We start from the raw sequence: 21,405 nt of genomic DNA, 5'->3' as shown, positions 1-21,405 counted from the left end.
GCCAAGCCTGGGCTACATCTCAAGTTTGAGGCCAGCGGGGGATACAAAGCAAGGCCCTGAATGAAGACGCAGTGTCTTTTTAGACACCCTGCCTACCTTTGCTCTTCCCAACTGTCGCATAGGCCAGCACGGGCGTGGTATTTGATGTTCCAGTGAGTGTATGACAGGTTTTCACAGAATCTGGAACTGCTTCACTGTGGATGCATCAAATGTCATGACCTTCCTCGAGTTCAAAGGTCAAGCCTCCTCTTGATCCACCAACAGTGAACCGGCCGTCTTGAATGGCTGGCTTCTTCCTTCCTGGGTCTTCTCTGCTCATACCCACTGGAGTGAATCCATCCCGAGTTCTGGGGCAGCGCTGGCAGTATTGAATCAAACCCACTGTGATGGACAAAAGATCGGGCCGCCCCCACACTGTGCCTTCTCGGCACCATTACCTGTAATTAGCCTTTGGGTAAATAGCAGCCAGAGTTACCGTGAGCTGCACAACCCGCGGTCCTCAGTCAAGTTTAACATCACGTTTGACCTCAACCTTCTAAAATACAAGTGAATTGCAGTCTGGGGCCCATGAGTCCTAAGCAGAAATGGAAGTCGGAGTTGCATACATCCCTCGAGTTTTGACTGGATGGCATGATTCCTTTATTCCAGAAGCAGCCGCGGGAAGACCACCTACGGTCTCCAGGATTGACGCGAGTCTAACACACTTCCTACCAGAGTAGCTTTAGACCAGGTAGACCAGTACTCCTGCAGATGTTCTTTCTGCTTCAGCTCCTTTGAAACTAATATTTATCTTGCTAAAAAAATAATACAAGCAAATTACCTTTGGGACAGTGCGCAAGAGGGCAGCGCCCAGCTCCTCTTCAGAGAGAGGAGCCGTGAGGGAGATGGGGGCAAACATAACAGGGCTCTGTGGTTAAAAACTGGAATAATAAGGCGGAACAGGAAGCTGATTTTAAAAGCCAATCATGTTTACGGGTCTCTGACCTGCCCACCCTTCCCCCTCATCTCAGAGGCTTCCGCTTTCAGTCTTCTTGGCAGCTGCTTTGGTTTGGCCTCTCATTTCTCAGCAGAGTGTTCCTACTGCTCTCTGATGAGACTGGTAGGGACTGTCAGTCACCAATGACGCCCTCAGGAAGTTGACCTCTTTCACACCGAGGGGCCTCCATCATCCCTCCCTGTCTTCATCTTGGTATCATGGCCATATTATACTCTCTTGATTTCATGACCATGATGAGAGCTGCTCATGGCCCAGCCTTTCTGTGGCTTTCTTATTTCCTTGTGTGCTTTTCCTCTGTTTTATTTAACTTCCCAAGGTCCTTTTCAAATGATTCAATACAGCAGCTTCGTTTCTGCTTGTTCCAGATACACAAGCACATCAAGTGTGCTCCAGCTTTGTCCCAATCTGGCTTTCCTAGGGTAATTGCTTATATTGCCCCAACGTGATTCACCCCTGCCCCAGAGCTGCCTTTTTTGGTGCTTGCTTTTTTCAATTATAATACAAGATACGTGTTTGTTAAACGTGCCTGTTTTTGTCTTGTTAGAATGTAAACTCTGAGACAGGCTTCGTTTTATTTTCTTCGGCTCCTTCTCTTTGTCTTCCTCCTCCTTTTTTTTTTTTGTTTTTGTTTTGAGAAGAGTCTCAGGTAGCCCATGCTTGCCCCAAACTCACTGTGTAGCCAAGGCTGCCCCTGAATCCCTGGTCTCTTGCCTCCACCTCCAAAGAGATAGGATTCCAGGTGTGTAGCACCATGGTTGATCTCTACCATTTCTTATTGCAAGAGCAATCAAAATCCCAGGTGAATGGAATGAACAGATAAAAGTTGCGGCAAGAAGTGTATCCTAACATCCTCTTCAGAGATTACAGGGAGACAAGCACACACAGGCTCTAAAAGCATTGAATAGTGCGGTCCTGCATGAGAAAGCATTTTGAAGCATTGAGCGAAAAAGAAAACTGGGATTTCCGGAGATTTGGGCAATAAATTATTACTATAAATTCACCTTATATTATTAGAGCATTGAGTTACAACAGAGAACATTTACGAACTGTGTTTAATCAACCTGTCTTATTTTTTGAGACAGGGTCTCTCACTGAACCCAGATTTACTGATTTCTAGACCAGCTGGCCAATGGCCTCTGTGGATCTCCCTGTCTCTACCTCCCCAGACTGGGATTTCAGGTGTGTGCTGCCTGCCCAGCTTGTATGTGGGTCTGGGGATCCCAGCCCAGGTCCTCGCGCTTACACGCCAAGTGCTCACCTCCTGAGGTGACACCAGCTCATCACTTTCTTTTCTCTCTCTCTCTCTCTCTCTCTCTCTCTCTCTCTCTCTCTCTCTCTCTCTCTCTCTCTCTGGAGACAGGGTTCCTCTGTGCTGCTCTAACTATCCTAGAACTCACTCTGTGAACCAGGCTGGCCTTGAACTCACGGAGAACCACCTGCCTTGGCCTCCAGAGCACTGGGATTAAAGGCGTGAGCCACCACCGCCCTGCTCAATTTACCACTTTCAGTCTTGGAAATTCCTTTTCTATGATTCTGATAATTTTCTGTTTTGACTTCTTTGAAAATTTCTTCCATCTGTTTTCCAAGCTCTATTTCTAGAATGTTTTAATGGACACTCTTCTTCTCGAGCTGATTCCTCAATTTTCTTGTCATTTCTCTCATGACAACATTTCTGCCTCTTTATAACATGTCCCAATGAATTCCTTTATCCAAGTGGTCTGCTATCTGCCACAGTACAGTGTTTCGTGCGTTGTCATTGCTCCTGGCTCACAGCACCTTCTTCCCGTGCAGACACTGGCTCACAGCATCTCCTTCCCGTGCACACACTGGCTCACAGCATCTCATGCACACACTGGCTCACAGCGTCTCCTTCCTGACCACACACTGGCTCACAGCACCTCCTTCTGTGCACACACTGGCTCACAGCTTCTCATGTACACACTGGCTCACAGCGTCTCCTTCCTGACCACACACTGGCTCACAGCACCTCCTTCTGTGCACACACTGGCTCACAGCTTCTCATGTACACACTGGCTCACAGCATCTCATGCACACACTGGCTCACAGCATCTCATGTACACACTGGCTCACAGCATCTCATGCACACACTCGCTCACAGCTTCTCATGTACACACTGGCTCACAGCGTCTCCTTCCTGTGCACACACTCGCTCACAGCTTCTCATGCACACACTGGCTCACAGCGTCTCCTTCCTGTGCACACACTCGCTCACAGCTTCTCATGCACACACTCGCTCACAGCATCTCATGCACACACTCGCTCACAGCATCTCATGCACACACTCGCTCACAGCATCTCATGCACACACTGGCTCACAGCGTCTCCTTCCTGTGCACACACTGGCTCACAGCTTCTCATGCACACACTGGCTCACAGCGTCTCCTTCCTGTGCACACACTCGCTCACAGCTTCTCATGCACACACTGGCTCACAGCGTCTCCTTCCTGTGCACACACTCGCTCACAGCTTCTCATGCACACACTGGCTCACAGCGTCTCATGCACACACTCGCTCACAGCATCTCATGCACACACTGGCTCACAGCGTCTCCTTCCTGTGCACACACTCGCTCACAGCTTCTCATGCACACACTGGCTCACAGCATCTCATGCACACACTGGCTCACAGCATCTCATGCACACACTGGCTCACAGCATCTCATGCACACACTGGCTCACAGCATCTCATGCACACACTGGCTCACAGCGTCCCCTTCCTGTGCACACACTTGCTCACAGCGTCTCCTTCCTGTGCACACACTCGCTCACAGCTTCTCATGCACACACTCGCTCACAGCATCTCATGCACACACTGGCTCACAGCATCTCCTTCCTGAGCACACACTGGCTCACAACTTGTCATGCACACACTGGCTTCAAGTCTGACTGAGAAGCCCGACGATGGGGTTGGAATTTCGAGCGTTGCTTCTTCTGTGCACACGTCTTCATCCTCCGAGGTTTTCTGTTTACTTTTTGGTGTTGCTGATGTTTTTATTGTTTCTCCTTTTCTATTTCTAGCTCTCTTGATTTTCTCCATGGATGTTGATACTTCTCTCAGCCTCAGCTCTTGGTTCATACGTAAGATGAATCATTCAGCTGGAATAAAGGCCTTTAGTCGCTACCAGGCAACAGATAGGTTCAAGCCAGATGCTCAGAATCCTTTAGTCGGTACCAGGCAACAGATAGGTTCAAGCCAGATGCTCAGAATCCAGGTTGTTTCTAGGAAACCTTCACAGCACACGTCTGTACTGAATGCAGTCAAGCCTTCAGGCAGAGCTTTCTTCACAAAAGAGCATACCTTCTCCATTGTGACCCAAATCAAGGCCTTGCCGCACCTTAGGGGACAGATGTGAGGACCAGCTCTCTGTGAATTCTCCAACTTTTGTTTTGGTTTCTTTTTTGTTTGGTTTTTGTTTATTTGTTTGTTTGTTTTTGTTTTCTGTTTGTTTTTTTTTTTTGGTTGGTTTTTGGTTTTTCAGCATCCTGAAACTCACTTTGTAGACCAGGCTGGCCTCAAACTCACAGAGATCTGTCTGACTCTGCCTCCCGAGTGCAGGGATTAAAGGCGTGCGCCACCATTGCCTGGCTTTGGTTCTTTTTTTTTTAAACAAGAAACAAAACATAATGTGAGTCTGACTTCTCATTTTATCCTGTGTCACAGAGCTGTGCAGAAGTAGACACGTCTCTCTTCCCATCTATTCCCTGTTGTGCACAGGCACACACACATGTTCCTGCTTGCCTGAGTCCCTGCCCCGGAGCAGGCACTGAGGGTCTGGGAGCTCAGGCTCCAGGCCTTCTGGAATACACTGAGCTCCAAACATGGACTGAGAAAGCAAGGGTGGACAAGAGGCTGGCCTCGCAGGGCCCGTGATGGAGGAAGGTCATTGGCTAATAAAGGAACTGCCTTGGCCCATTTTATTGGTTAGAACATAGGTAGGAGGAGTAAACAGAACAGAACGCCGGGACGAAGAGGAAGTGAGCTCAGACTCCACAGCTCTTCTCCTGGGAGCAGATGCCTCAGAGAGACGCCATGCTACCCGCTCCTGGGCAGACACACGCCATGAAGCAAGCCGCCAGGTTAGACATGCTGAACCTTTCCCGGTAAGACCGGTGCTCACAGATTATTAGAAATGGGCTAAATTAATATGTGAGAATTAGCCTAGATAGAAATGGGCCAAGCAGTGATTAAATGAATACAGTTTGTGTGTTGTTATTTCGGGTATAAGCCAGGCAGCCAGGGTGCTGGGGACACAGCCCCGCTGCCGCTCCCTACTACTACAGGCCCGGTTCTGGTACATGTGTCATGAGACAGAGACTGTCTTCCTTAAGGTGGCCCAGGCCAGATGAGCCACATCTGAAAGCAGCAGTCAATCCTTCACAGTAGTGACTTACTCTGTAGTAGTGACAGGTGTGAAGGCGTCTACACTGAGGGGATGGCAGTGTGCCTTGACTGTGTGTGCACTGGTCATACCCTACTGTGCACTGGGCATACCCTACTGTGTGCATTGGTCATAGCCTACTGTGCACTGGTCATGCCCTACTGTGCACTGGTCATACCCTACTGTGCCCTGGTCATACCCTACTGTGCCCTGGTCATAACTGTGCGCTGGTCATACCCTACTGTGCACTGGTCATACCCTACTGTGTGCATTGGTCATAGCCTACTGTGCCCTGGTCATGCCCTACTGTGCGCTGGTCATACCCTACTGTGCCCTGGTCATAACTGTGTACTGGTCATACCCTACTGTGCGCCAGTCATAGCCTACTGTGCGCCGGTCATACCCTACTGTGCGCCGGTCATACCCTACTGTGTGCTCGCCATACCCTACTTGCGCTGGTCATACCCTACTGTGCGCTGGTCATACCCTACTGTGTGCTGGTCATACCCTACTGTGTGCTCGCCATAGCCTACTGTGCGCTGGTCATAGCCTACTGTGTGCCGGGCATACCCTACTGTGTGCTGGTCATACCCTACTGTGAGCATTGGTCATACCCTACTGTGCGCTGGTCATACCCTACTGTGTGCTGGTCATACCCTACTGTGCACTTTCAGTCCTTGGAGCAGCTGCTCCTGCTGGGGAAGTAGGGCATAAGCAGATCCACAGTTCAACCTTGCCAGGGTCCATCTGCTGGATCAAGCCCCTCCTCGTCCCGCTGAGGGAGCACTCACCAAGGTAGGTATCCTGGGTAGAGGAACACTTGACAGAGGGTGAAATCTGAGAAGTGGCCCTAGTAAAGAAAACCCACAGGGTGTGGTTTTCTTGCAGGTGTGAACCACTCATTCTGGGAGCCAGTACAGCGCTTGAGCCCGCGCAGACATTCAGAGACCATGCTGGCCTGCACTGATGAGAAACAAAACAAAACAACAGCAACAACAACAACAAATAGCCTTTTGCTCCAAATGGAAGAAGTGACCTCTGATTTTGAGCCAAATGCAATGACCATGGCCTGGGACATGGATTCGGGATGTCCGGTATGGCGTATTCCACTAGGGAAGTGGTTGGGTGGACATTTTTATAATACCAAATAAAAGCAGTTCTAAATCAAGGCATTTGTCAAATGCATGGGGCGGAGCTTCAGGCAGGTGTGTTGCAGCAAAGCAGAGATACCTCTGCTACAAGTTCCAGTGCTAACCAGTGGCGTTGTAGTCCTTGTGTGGCAGAAGCTAGTGGTCTGCTAAGTTCATGCCTCCCAGTGTCTTTATTGGATGTGACGTCAGACACGGGGGTGAGACTGAAGACAGAGGAGATCATCTTGACCCTTGACCTACCTCATTCCAACTCTCCACAGTGTCAGAGGTTCTAATCAGGGGGTCTGTAGAGTCATCAAGCCCAGTGTGCCTCCCCTAGGGAGTGTCCATCCACACCTGCAAAGTCCCAACGACATCACCAAGACAAGATAGAGTAATAGCTGTGTGGTCTGGGCCGGAGATCTGGAACACTTACCAAGGCTTTGAAATATCTTGTGGGCAGACAGTCTCTGGACACGCAACTTCTTTTCAATCTTTTCAAAAATGTCTTTATGAGATGAAGAAACTAATAGAAACATAGGTAAATGGTGAGAATTCCATGTTAGTCAAGACAAACAGTAATCCTGTGAGATACAGAAAGGGGGTCAGCGAATGGCTCAGCAGGTCAATGAAACGCACTGATGGCCTGAGCTCCCTCCCTAGGGCCCACAGACCGACTCCTGCATGCTGCCCTCCGGTCCCCATGCACACGCTATGACACAAAACACACACACCAAATAAATGAAGTTAATAAAAACATTCTGATTTCTAAAACAAAAACAAAAAAATTCTACCATCCTTATTTGGATGTGGTCATATCATTCTGTTTGTCATCAGAAAAAAGTGGGAAGGGGCTGGAGAATATCTCAGTGGTTAAGACTATGGATGCTGGGCTGGAGAGATAGCTCAGTGGTTAAGAGCAGTGCCTGCTCTTCCAAAGGTCCTTGAGTTCAATTCCCAGAAACCACATGGTGGCTCACAACCATCTGTAATGGGGTCTGGTGCCCTCTTCTGGCCTGCAGACATACATGCAGACAGAATATTGTATACATAATAAAAATTAAAAAAAAAAAAGACCATGGATGCTCCTGCAGAGGACCCAGGTTCAGTTCCCAGCACCCTTGTGGTAGCTCCCAACTATCCAATTCCAGTTCCAGGAGATCTGATGTCCTCTTCTAACCTCTGAAGGTACTGCATGCATGTGGTACACAGAAACTTTTTCTGTCTGTCTATCTGTCTGTTTGTCTCCCTCTCTGTCTCGCTTGAGACATGCACGCAGGCGCACACACACACACAAACAAATAATCTTTTTCCTTTTTTTGGGTTTTTTGAGATAGGGTTTTTCTGTAGCTTTGGAGCCTGCCCTGGAACTAGCTCTTGTAGACCAGGCTGACCTCGAACTCACAGAGATCCACCTGCCTCTGCCTTCCAAGTGCTGGGTGTTAGGATTTAAGGCGTGCACCACCACAGCCTGCTCTCTTTTCTTCTTCTTTAACAAAAGATAAACCGTGGGAAAGTTGAAATTGGAGCTAGAGAACTCTCCCAAACTGCTGATGAGAATGTAAATTGGTTTAACCACTGCAGAGAACAGTGCGCGCACGATTCCTACTGATGAAAACTCATGAGCACACAATCCAGCTATCTACTTCTGGGTATACACCTAAAGGAAATGATATCAATAGCATATCCGAAGCAGCGCACAGTGTGCTTGTTAATAACAGTGATAGCATATCCAAAGCAGCGCACAGTGTGCTTGTTAATAACAGTGATAGCATATCCGAAGCAGCGCACAGTGTGCTTGTTAATAACAGTGATAGCATATCCGAAGCAGCGCACAGTGTGCTTGTTAATAACAGTGATAGCATATCCGAAGCAGCGCACAGTGTGCTTGTTAATAACAGTGATAGCATATCCGAAGCAGCGCACAGTGTGCTTGTTAATAACAGTGATAGCATATCCGAAGCAGCGCACAGTGTGCTTGTTAATAACAGTGATAGCATATCTGAAGCAGCGCACAGTGTGCTTGTTAATAACAGTGATAGCATATCTGAAGCAGCGCACAGTGTGCTTGTTAATAACAGTGATAGCATATCTGAAGCAGCGCACAGTGTGCTGGCTACTGCACCACTCACAGTAGCTAAGATGTGCAACCAACCTGGAGGCTATCCATGGTAAATGGATGTATACTGTGGTGTAGCTATATGAAGGAATACTAGTTTCTCCCTAAGAAAAGTGTCCTGCCATTTTCAGCAAAATGGAAGGAGCTGGAAGAGATTCTGTGAGACAAACCCTTCATGTTCTGCGTCACATGGGAAAGCTAAAATGGATGATCATAATGTGTCCTTGTGAACCTCAGAGGCTGGGAAAGACAGGGTGGCAGAGTGGAAGCTGCATACAGAGTGCCCCAAAGCAGTTAGACATAAGTAATGAACTCTACAGTAATAAGTGTGTTCCGCAGCTCATGAGGTCACTACTGTCCCCGAGAAGCTCTTACACAGGCTGTGATTAACTAGGAAGGAGTAAGGGCTCCCCGTGTTAGTGATGAGGAGGGGTGGCTGGATGGATACATCATCTTGACTTGCTCGTTCACACTGCACATGCTCAGTGCCGTGACCCCCACACAACTGTATAATTAAAATAATAATTAAGACTGTATCAAGATTCCAAGTTTCCGTTGCTTTTTCTAGAGTCCATGGACGCCTCTCCTTCCATCATCTTAACTCAGCCAAGCAAGGTAAGTTTTGCATTTCAAAGTAAAACCAACTCGGAGAAAGAAAAGTCAGATTACATTAACTTCACTGCCTCTGCCTGCTTTCTCAAATTCCCGTTCTCCACGGTCTGGTTTATTTTTGGTATTGGGTTCATGCTAATATCTGCCGCTGTCAGTATAATTACCAATGTCATCTTCCCTGATGCTTTTAGAGCTCGATGTTGCTATATTTAAAAACAGCCATGATCCCCCACCCAAAAAACTAGAGTTTAAGTTAAAAGTGTAAGTTAGTAGGCTACCGATCACATCTTTTTGACTCTAAAGAAATTTTTAAGTTACATTATCCAATGTAACTTTGCCCTTTCTTTTCTCTATAACGATTAGTAGGAGACAAAGGAACTTTTCCTTATAGAGATCCACCTGCCTTTGCTTCCCAAGTGCTGGGATTAAAGGTGTGCACCACCACCACACAACTTTGTTGGTTGTTTAAGACAGTCTCACTCTGTAGCCCTGGCTGGCCTTGCTTGAACTCACAGAGATCCCCCAAATCTACCTATTTTTGCCTCCCCAGTACTGCAATTGAAGGAGTGCCCCATATCCCACACAAACATTAAAAAACAAAACAAAACATTGTGTGTATGTGTGAGGCAGGGACAGGTACTACAGCGTGCATGTGGAGGTCAGAAGACAACCTTTGGGATTTGGTTTTTTCTTTCCAGTATGTAGGTCCTCAGGGCAATCTAATGAAAGCAATTCCACAGGTGAGGTTTCATCTTCCTAGGGGACTAATTCGTGTCAAATTGACAAAAAGTAACCTGTGTAAATGAGCATACATACAGACACAGTTACAGACACACAGACACAGATACAGACACACAGACACAGACACATGCATGCACGCACGCTTGTACGCACACACACCACATACATGCCCCCACACACAGAACAATAGCAACATCTTGTTCCTGCCGCAGCTCCACTGCAGTGGGCGCAGGGAATGAGCCTGAGGAAAGTCAGCAGGCCTCTCTTTTGCTCACACCAGCACTTTTGGAAACTGTAATGAAAAGGGAGAGAAAAGAAAAATGGAAAGCTAGGCGTCTCCCGCCCAAGTCAAAACCAGTTCTCGTTCCCTTTCTGGTGTTTTCACCCAGAGCAGTGCCAAGAGGCAGGTGAGGCAGGAGGCAGCCTCCACCCTTCCTCGGTGTGAGCCAGCAATGCTACCCACTGCCGCCCGGGCCTTCCAGAGAGCCTGCCAGCTGTCACCCAGCCAGGGCTGTTTAAACAAACGTCTTTAGCAACTAAAGAACAGAAGTTATTAAAATCACCCGGACATTGTTGTTTTTATGCCTGAAACAGAGATGTAGTCAGTTGGCTCAAAATGTTGCCTGACCCCAAACTGGAGTCCAGAGCTCCGCAGGGCATCCGTGACTCAGCACATCCATTCAGGGCTCCTAGTGCTTACTTGCCGCTTTGTACGCAGTATGTCATGCAGAAGGCCAAAACAAGACTCACAGCAGCCACCCATAAGCCAACCTGTGCACGCCCATTCCCTGGAGTGCACAGCCATACTCAAGCACACACACTGTGCCATTACACTCTTGGGAAGTTTAGACTGAGCACACCTTGCTGGTGGGCACAGACACCAAAATACAAATCACCCGTTGAGGGGCTATGGACTTATCTGTTGAGGGGCTATGAGCTCACCGATTGAGGAGCCGTGAGGTCACCTGATGAGGAGCTACAAGAGGATGTTAGATGTTAAAGTATCTCATGAACCAGGTAACGTTTCACATCACAAACTGATCATACTGAGCCCTTACAAAGGATACTTTTTTCTGTATATAAAATGCAGTCCAACAGACTTCCTCTACTCCGCTCCCTGTCTAGAGTCACTAAGCAGCCAATGGGATTAGACTACCAAGGTTTAGTTGTATAGACCCAGTTAAAGAAAAAAATCATTGACTTGGAAGATTGAGAGGAGAAAGTTAGTAATGATTACCCTCGACCAAAGTATGGTCAGCCTCCTCCAGGAACCTCCTACCCAGGCTGACACTTCTATAAAACTAGGGTCCCAACAGAGTTCCACTGTGTCTTGGCCTCCCCAGCCAAATCCTAGAAAGTAGTCTGCTAAATCATCACCAACTTTACTACTATTAATGAATGGATCATTACTGGTTCAGGACCCCAAGACCAAGTTCTCAGCACAAACAAGATTTATTTTCCCCAGAGGGACAGAGGGCAAGAAATAAGAGACAAAGACAGGGGATTAAGGACTAGGGAGAAGGAAAGGGGGCAGGGATATTTGACCTAGAAGGGAACATCAGACTGCCTCTGGATAGAGAGGAGGCAGACATGGCCCATAGGAAAATGGTGGTTTACAAAAGTAAAGTCCTGTCTTATGATAAGGTGTTTCATTTTAATTGGGCAAGTTAATTAGGTGAGCCAAAGATGGCTATGATTGCTGGACTTCAATACTTTGATAGCTGGACCTTTGTAGTCAGCCTCGGGAGGAGAAAGTGGCCAAAGAAGGGAATAGACCCTGGTGGCTAGCTTTAAGAATGTAATCTAATGGTTTCTAGCAAGGCAGAGGGGATGGGGGAGAAGGGCAAGGCCTGGCAGAGTCATGCTTGCCATGGTTGGGCCAACCAGAGGTGCTTTAATTATTTATTTTATGTATGTGGATATTTTGTTTGTGCCTGTTGCCCAAGGAGCTCAGAGGAGGACATCAGATCCCCTGGGACTGGAGATACAGACAGTTTTATGGTGTGGGAGGTCCTTCTGTATATGTGTTGCTCTTATTGGTTAATGAATAAAGCTGCTTTGGCCTATGGCAGGACAGAATATGGCCAGGTTGGAGGAGATAAAGAGAAAGGGAGTAGGCAGAGTTAGGGAGATAGCATGTAGCTGCCCAAGAAACAAGAGGTAACAAACCACGAGCCTCCTGATAGACTACAAGATAATAGAAATGGATTAATTTAATATGTAAGAGCTAGCTAGAAATACGCCTAAGCTATTGGCCAAACACAGTTGTAATTAATATAGTTTCTGTATGATTATTTCGGTCTGGGCAGTCGGGAAACGAACGAGCAGTCTCTGTTTATAGTTGTGAGCTGACATTTGAGTGCTGGGAACTGAATCTGGGTCCTCTGAAAGAACAGCCAGTGCTCTTAACCACTGAGCCATCTCTCCAGGCCTCCAGCCCCAACTCTTGACATCTGATGTAGTTCGTCATCTCCCACTGTGATGGGTGAGTCCTTGCCTCCCTTTAGCATAGCAAGTTTCAAGTAAAAGATGAATAAATGTCACCATTTACCAGTGACAGGAGAAAATTTGCATAGTAAGGCGGACTTGCTTGTTTGCGGAACATAATGAAATCTGCAGCCACACTAACGTGATAACGGGATAAAGCTGTGCTGACGATAGGAAAATGTTGAAAATCGGTGTTGTCCATAACGAAGCCATCGTGTTTCTCTAAGAGCCAGTAGCTTTATGTGTGCAACAGAAACACCATGACTCATAACACATGATAATCACACATACGAACCAGGAAACCCGGATTCAATCTTCAGCACCCACGTGGTAGCTCACAATTATCTGTGACTCTAGTCCTAGGAAATCTGATGCCCTCTTCTGGCTTCTGTGGGCACCAGGCACAAACAAAAGACTCATCCATAAAAAACAATTATTAATTAATTTAAAAATAGTTGGTGATGATTTATCATATCTATTCCTAGGATTTAGCTGAGCAGGCCAACGCAGAAGAGAACCACCCATGACAACACACACATGTAACCTGAACTGAGGTGTGTCCCCTAACACTGCATGGTGTGACAGGACACACATGGAATGTATGTGTCACGGGTGCGGTGACGCCGCATGGTACGACACAAGCTGGGGCTGTCCGTAGCACTTCAGACTCCTTATTTACTAGGTATTGAATTCATATTTGATTGAACCTTCAGAAAGCTTTTACTGTTGCTGAATTTTTCATGACCTCTACACTCAGTAATGTGACCCCATAAGGGTCACGACCCACAGTTTGAGAAGCTCTCTGCTAGATTGTGCAACTCAGCGTGAACAAGAGGGAGCAAGAAGTATTTAAGCTTCCTCTTCCCCACCCTCCTTCCTCCATTAGCCATCTAACCACAAAGCGGCCAGCAAGGGAGTTTGGGTGACACGGTTGTGGTCAGAGCAGGGAAGACAAGGGTGGAGAATTAGTGGAAGCAGCGTCAAGAGAAGAGTTTCTGCACAATCCAGAGATAGCTAGCTTTAGATGTCACCTTGACGCTTGGAGATTAACTAGACCAGAGCAACCTGTGTGCACTTCTGTCTGTGGGCCATTTTCTTGATGCTAATTGATGTAGAAGGGCTCGCCCACTGTAGGCGGAGCCACGCCTGGACAGGTAGCCTCTGGGTGGCACAGGAGAGCTGACTGAAGGCTAGCCTAAGGGAGCCAGCCAGCCAGCCAGCAGCATCCTACCTGGTGTCTGCTTCAGGTCCTGCCTGAGCTCCTGCCCTGGCATCCCTCTATGACCGACCATGATCTGAAAACTGAAATAAATCCTTTCCTCCCTCATGTTGCTTTCGACACAGACAAGTCAGGACAGGATTTTAAAATGACAGGGGACACTAGAAAGACTGGGAGGACACAGGTGGTGTGAAGGGGAAAATGGGAAAGATGACTGGGGAGGGGAAGGGAGAGCAACATGGAGGAAGGGAAGGATAAATGACACCAAGGACATTAATTTCCAGAGGGAATCATTTTATGTTTACTTAAAACTAACATATAATATTGTTATACACACATACACACGTGCGCACACGCGTACACACAGACATATATGAAATTATGCCACTTGATAAAATTGCCCCACCCCACCAAGCCCCTCTAACAAGAACCCTAGCGTCAGGCATGAAGTCCGTCTTTGAGTTGTTGGCCAAGGGGAGTCCAAGAGACTCCAAACAAAAGAGAGTATTGCCTTCGCCCTTGGTGCCATCCATGAAATGAAGATTACACCTTATTGCTGAAGAGACCGTACACTTCAGATGGAACACATAAAAAAACCCACAAAATGAAATAAAAAACATTCTTTGCAATAAGCAGGAGCATTGCTAGTGATAATAAGCCACTAACTGGAAACACTGTGTGTGTGTGTGTGTGTGTGTGTGTGTGTGTGTGTGTGTGTGTATCACCACTGAGGTTACAGGGAGATGAAGGCAAACACAGTCATCATGGCTGCCTACATGTTAAACACTCACTAAATATGAAAATCCGTGTGTCCAAAGGGGCTTCTGGAGAAATTTTGCTGTCTTAGATGTATATCTAGAAGATGGAAATCTCTCTGAACACTCATGTTAGAAACTAAATATTTCTTTACTTTTTAAACAAGGGGTTAGACAACAAAACTTTTAAGTGGAAAGAAAGAGCAATATGAATAAGAACAAAGTTGACCGTGATCGTAAAGGGCCCACGCAGAGAGAACCATCAGCAAAGTGACGTCAGGGTGGGGGCTGCAAGCCAGAGAAGAAAACTGGAAAGAATGCAGACCTCAGCCTGCTGTGAGAGGAATTCCAGGCCATCAAGTCTAGCAGTAAGTCAACCAGAGCTTCAGGGGTTCAGGGCCCAAATCAGGTGATTCATGCTGGGCTACATGTGCCTCCCTGGACCACGTTTTATAAGAGGGCTTCCGGTGGAAAACAAAAACTAGTTATTTGAGAATAACACAGGGCTGGAGAGATGGCCCAGAGGCTAAGAACGCTTGCTGGTTTGGTTTTCAGTCTCCCACGACAGCTCACAATTATCTGTAACTTCTGGTCCGAATTCTGCCACCCCATCATGGTGGAGAGGGGCAAGGGTTGGAGCTGGAGCAGCGATTCAGAGGCCAGCAGGTGCCACAACTGTGAGGGGTTGACCTTAGGAAATGGAGGAAGATCACCTGGCATTCAGGTTTGCCCTCCTAGCTGTGTATGAGTCTGTGCTCTCACTGGAGGAAAACTGTGGAGCTGATGGCTCTGCTGGGCAGAGGAAGCTCTCAGTTTGGGACTCCAAGAATGTGAGATGCCCGTGAGACACCCAAAAGAAGTCAGATCTGCACGGACAAGGGGAAGCCTTGTGATGATCCCAAGATAGGAATGCAGACAGCTCGAAGCCTCTGGAGAGCGCAGACAATTCCCCCACTGTAGGTGGAAGTTTCTGTCCCACCAGCAGCTCCAAAATAAACACACCAAGGCTTATATTAATTATAAATTCTAGGCCCATAGCTCAGGCTTGTTACTGGCTAACTCTTACACTTTAAATTTATCCATATTTCTTATCTACCCTCTGCCACGTGGCTCTTAGCCTGTTTTCCTCTGCATCTGTGGTATCTCCTCAGACTCTACCCTTCTTCCTCTTGGCATTCTTAGTTTGGCTGCCCCGCCTATACTTCCTGACTGGCTACCAGCCTGTCAGTTCTTTATGAACAAATGAGACTAATGCCATTCACAGTGCACAGAAGAATTATTCCACATCACCCCAAAGAGGATGCTGATGCGGCTGGGATACGAACGAGCAGCCTCCATCTACAGGATGCCCTCCCTACACCCGTTCCAAAGCAGTGCACTCAGCTTCTCGCTATTCATTCCTTCAGGTCGGCATGCAGTCGTGGGTATCATCATACTTTATATTCAGTCATTCCTTCTCACTGTCCTCCCTTTCTCCCCCCACCTAGTTCCCCACTTCTGCTCACTTCTTCTTTCTTTCTCTTTTTGAGACAGGGTCTTTCTCTTCAGCCCTGGCTGTCCTGGAGCTCATTCTGTTAACCAGGCTGGCCCCAAACTCACAGAGATCCTCCTGCCTCTGCCTCCAGAGTGTTGGGATTAAAGGTATGTGTCACCATACCTGGTACTTCCTGCTTCCTTGTAACGACTATTCTACTAACCTACTTCTCACTTCCCCTGGGGTCTCTTCTTCCCATCTCCTGGTTCCCCTTCTAGCTTTGAGATTGACGCACACATACATATACACATATAATTTTTTAAAATATTTTATTTATTTATTAGGTATACAATATTCTGTCTGTGTATATGTCTGCAGGCCAGAAGAGGGCACCAGACCCCATTACAGATGGTTGTGAGCCACCATGTGGTTGCTGGGAATTGAACTCAGGACCTTTGGAAGAGCAGGCAATGCTCTTAACATCTGAGCCATCTCTCCAGCCCTCTCTCCAGCCCTATGATTTTAAATCTAGGATATGGAAGAATATATGCAATATTTGTCTTTCTGAGACTGGCTTATTTCCGTTAACGTGGTGTCTTCAGAGCCATCATTTTCTTGCAGATGACGTAACTTGGGTCTATAGTACATGTACCACATCCCCCTTAACTGTTCAGCTTTGGATGGATGGCCTGGGCTGGTTCCGTTTCCTGGCTAGTGGGTGTGTGGCTAGGAGCATTGATGTGGAAGCATCTCTGTGGTGTTGACTTAGAATCCTTCACTTATGCACCCAAGAGTTCTCTGGTTCGTGGTGCTTCAGTCACTTTTTGAGAAACTACTGCACTAATTCCCACGGTCACTGAACAGACTTACATTCCCACCAATGATGTGTTAGGATTCCTGTTTTCTCACTAGCGTGTGTTACCATTTTTATTTTCTGATTTTTTAAAAGTTTTATTTATGTGTGTGGGCGTGTGGGTGTGTAGGTGGTATCACAGAGACCAGAAAAGGGGTGGGGTTCCCTGGAGCTGGAGTTAGATACAGTTGTGATGTGGTGCTGGGAACCGGATTTGGGTCCTCCGCAGAGCAGTCGAGTGCTCTTAACTCAGGGTCCTGTTTCTTAATAATAATTGTCATGACTGGGGTGAGATGAAATCAAGGCAGCCTTACTTTTCATTTTCTTGGTGGCTAAGGATGTTGAACACTGTTTAGAGTATTTGTTGGTGATTTGCATTTCTTCTTCCTAGTTTATGGCTATCCTGACCTACACAGTGAGTCCAGGGGAGCCAGCTTTACAGAGAGCTCTTATCTTAAACAAACAAACAAAAAGTCAAGGTGCACAGTGGTTGCACACTCTTTTAATCCCAGCAGAAGCAAGAGGATCTCTGTGAGTTTGAGGCCAGCCTGGTCTACAGAGTGAGCTCCAGGACAGCCAGGGCTACACAGAGAAATCCTGTCTCCAAAAACAAAAAACAAGCAAACAATCACAGCAAAAATCACAGCAAAGCAAACAAAAGAAATCTTGTCTAAAGATGCTAAGATTTTAAACTGCGTCTAGTGGATCACACACAAATACTCACACACTCAAATACACCCTCACACTCAAATACACCCTCACACTCAAATACACCCTCACACACAAATACACCCTCACACTCAAATACACCCTCACACACACTCAAATACACCCTCACACTCAAATACACTCTCATACTCAAATACACCCTCACACACAAATACATCCTCACACACAAATAAACCCTCACACACAAATACACCCTCACACTCAAATACACCCTCACCCTCACACTCAAATACACCCTCACGCACTCAAATACACCCTCACACATAAATACACCCTCACACACAAATACACCCTCACACTCAAATATACCCTCACACACAAATACACCCTCACACACAAATACACCCTCACACACAAATACACCCTCACACACAAATACACCCTCACACACAAATACACCCTCACACACAAATACACCCTCACACTCAAATACACCCTCACACACAAATACACCCTCACACACAAATACACCCTCACACTCAAATACACCCTCACACACACTCAAATACACCCTCACACTCAAATACACCCTCACACTCAAATACTCACATAGACATTTGTGTATTTACTTAGTGTGGTGGTTTGAATACGTATAGCCCATAGGGAACGGCACTATTAGGAGGTGTGGCCTTGTCGGAGAGAGTGTGGCCTTGCTGAAGGAAGTGTCACCATGAGGGTGGGCTTTCATGTCTCATATATGCTCAAGCTACGGGCCGTGCTCAGTCTCTTCTGCTGCTTCCTGTGGGTCAAGATGTAGGACTCTGGGCTCCGTCTTCAGCACCGCATCTGCCTACACACCACCATGTCCCTGCATGATGGGTAAGCCCTCTGATTACATGTTTTCCTTCATAAGAGTTTCCGTGGTCACGGCATCTTCACAATGACAGAAGCCCTAAGACACTTGACACACTCGTATGTGATCATGTTTGCATGCAGACCGGTGGAAATGAGTCTCTTTCTAAACTTGCTGCCCATTTACATTTTATTAAAATTGGCTATTGCACGCCATTTATTTTTCTGTTTTAGATATTCCCACTTTTTCTACAGCCTAACAGGTCTTCGCTCACTATTATAGTGGGAGCTCTCTGATATGGCATTATTTTCTTAGAATTGTGTATTCGTTTTGTCTTGAGGGTGGCAAGGCTCATGACATAGCATATGTGTGGAGGGCAGAGAGGACAATTTGCAAGATTTTTTTCTCTCCATCCACCATGTGGGTCCTGGGGACAGAATTCAGGTCAGGAGACTTAGACTCCCCTCTCCACCAGCCATATTTTCCTGGCTCTGTAATCACATTCTTACACCTCCCTGCGTTGTCTTTCTCCAGCTGCCTCTCAGTGCATTGGTTTTCCTGCTCAGGGGCCAATTTGATTGGCTTAATCTTCTTGCTTTGATCTTATGCTGGAAGAGCTGATTTCTCCCCAATGATAGAAATGTTCTGAATTTTCTTAGTACATTGCATTCTTCCTTTTTTGTTTCAACTTTTAATCCATTTAAGATCTATTTTGGGACAGAGTGAGTGCTAGGATCCTTTCCCAGTGAGCCAGCACTTTCAGTTTGAGTCCTTGGGTAACACATCACTTTAGCCTCTCCTTCAGCATAGTCTAAACTGTGTGCCCATTGGTCCGCCATGGCTCAGCTTCTCTTGCTCTTCAGATAGTTTCCTAGATTCCTGTACCCATTCCTGTCTAATCATTCTAATCATTGTCTCTTTCTAACGTGCCTCAATAGCAAGTAAAATATCTGTATTGTTTTTTGATCAGAGCTTTGAAGGCTTGTGTGTGTGTGTGTGTGTGTGTGTGTGTGCGCACGCGCTCGTGTATTCACGAGTGGAGGGTGAATGACGGCAGCATGCGAGTGTGTGTTCCAGTATGCCTGCTTTCAGTAGGATGGTGAAGCCCATTTGAATGACTGGGCTAGCCTGGAGCTAGCCTGGGAGCTACAGAGATGTTTGTTCAGTCTGAACCTGGAGCAGAGCTTCCAGGGAAGTCCGGGAAAATAACAGAAGAGGTGAAGACACTCAGGCTCACGTGGCTCACAGATTGAGGTAAGCGAAAAGCAAAGTTGGCCCAGTTATTTATTTATTTTTTTAGATGCATTGCAAGACCCCTGGGCCCTGGAACCTTTCGCAGCCCCCAGCAACTCACCAGAGTTGCTACTGTTAGATGCATACCTTGGAGCAGAGCTCTCTGGGCTCAGGTCTGGGGGCAGTGCCAGCTTGGGGCAGTGGACCACTGTCCCCCTGGATGCTTAGGGACTTGGGGTTCTACCACAGGTGCCGTGTTCCAGTGACCTTTAGTGTTCAAGGAAAATAAGACTCATAATGTAGCCAGCACCCCACCCACTGCAGAGCTTGTACCCGTCTCACAGCAGGGACCCATCTCCATCCAACACTGCCTCCTGTGAACACAGACGCACTCACCGCGGGGCTGTGGCCTGGGCTCTCCTCTCTGGGCTGGGAGGTCTGAAAGCGGGGAATTCTTGTCTTAAGGCCTTCTCTCACAGGGACTTCAGCCCACTTTCACAGGAGAAAACTGGTAGATCTTTAGGAGAGGGCAGGGAGGTTGAGGACCTTGCCCTCAGCTTTTCCTCCCAGAAATACTGAACCATAAGGAGAGGCCTCTGTCCCAGCTAGTTGTGGTTGTCACTTTGACATAACCTAGAGTCGTTTGAGAAGAAAGCCTCAATTGAGGAATCGCCTAGGTCGGACTGACCTGTGGATGTGTTTATTGGGGATTGTCTCAATGTAGGAGGGGGCAGCCCGCTGTGGGCGGCACCATTCCCTGGGCAGGCTGTCCTGCAGTATATAAGAAAGCTAACAGAACATGAGCCTGCAAGACAGCCAGCCAGCAGCATTCCTTCAAGATTCGGCTTGATTCCCGCCCTGACCTCCCTCACTGATGGCCTGTGACCTGGAAGTATAATCATAGAAACCCTTCCTCCCTTAAGCTGGCTTTGTGTTTTATCACACCGACAGAAAGAACAAGAACAATGGGATAGCCTCCCTCTCAGACTTTCTGCTGGAGGCCCTCAGAGGCACCAAGAGGCTTCACCAGAAGTGGACCCTGAGGCCCTTCTGGTCGCTGCAGTCCTTGGGCTTCCCACTTTACCATCTGTTCTATGTGGCTTCTTCCAGGCTGTTATTGTCCTGACTGTTGGCTCAGTGACACTCAGGATGGAGAAGAGTGTCTCCTTCGTCGCTAAGGAAGTCCTTGGGTATCAGCACCACATATTCGCTACCATGTAAGGGGGGTCTACATTGTCCTGGGCGTCCCAATGTGCACCCAAGCTACCCAGGAACCCACCTGCCCACTTACCCTTCTGGGTGCTCTGATATACGCCACCCCCCATATGCAGCAAGACTGGAGGGGGCTGCAAAAAATCATGTGCGCCCTCTGAGTGGCTTGTCCTGTCCCCTTGGCTCTTGATCCTGTTTTTCCCCTCCGGAAAGGTATGACAGGGAAACTAGGACATCAGAGCTACCTTGTAACAAGTATGGCGGCCCAAGGGTGACCCCAGCTCCAGAAGGCTGAGGCAGGAACAAGCGTCCAGCATCTGCAACATAGGGAAACCTTGTCTCAAAACAACATACTAAACAGGGGACTGGGGAGATGGCTCATCAATTAAGAGCACTGGTTACTCTTCCAGAAGACCCGCATTCAATTCCCAGCACCCACATGGTAGCTCACAACTGCCTGTGACTCCAGTTCCAGAGGGTACCCGCACACTCATGGTACACATAAACTCAAGCAGGTACATTCACAACTAAGTGTTATAAATGCATCTCTTCTTCTAAAGGGCTATTTGTATTGACAGTTGAGGACTGGCAGGCAAAGGGTACTTGACTCCCACTCGGGATCTCTTGGGACCCGGGACGAGGTCACATCATC

The sequence above is a fragment of the Microtus pennsylvanicus genome, chromosome 3, assembly GCF_037038515.1.
Source record: "Microtus pennsylvanicus isolate mMicPen1 chromosome 3, mMicPen1.hap1, whole genome shotgun sequence".
NCBI classification, from domain to species: domain Eukaryota; kingdom Metazoa; phylum Chordata; class Mammalia; order Rodentia; family Cricetidae; genus Microtus; species Microtus pennsylvanicus.
This window is presented reverse-complemented; position numbering follows the sequence as displayed.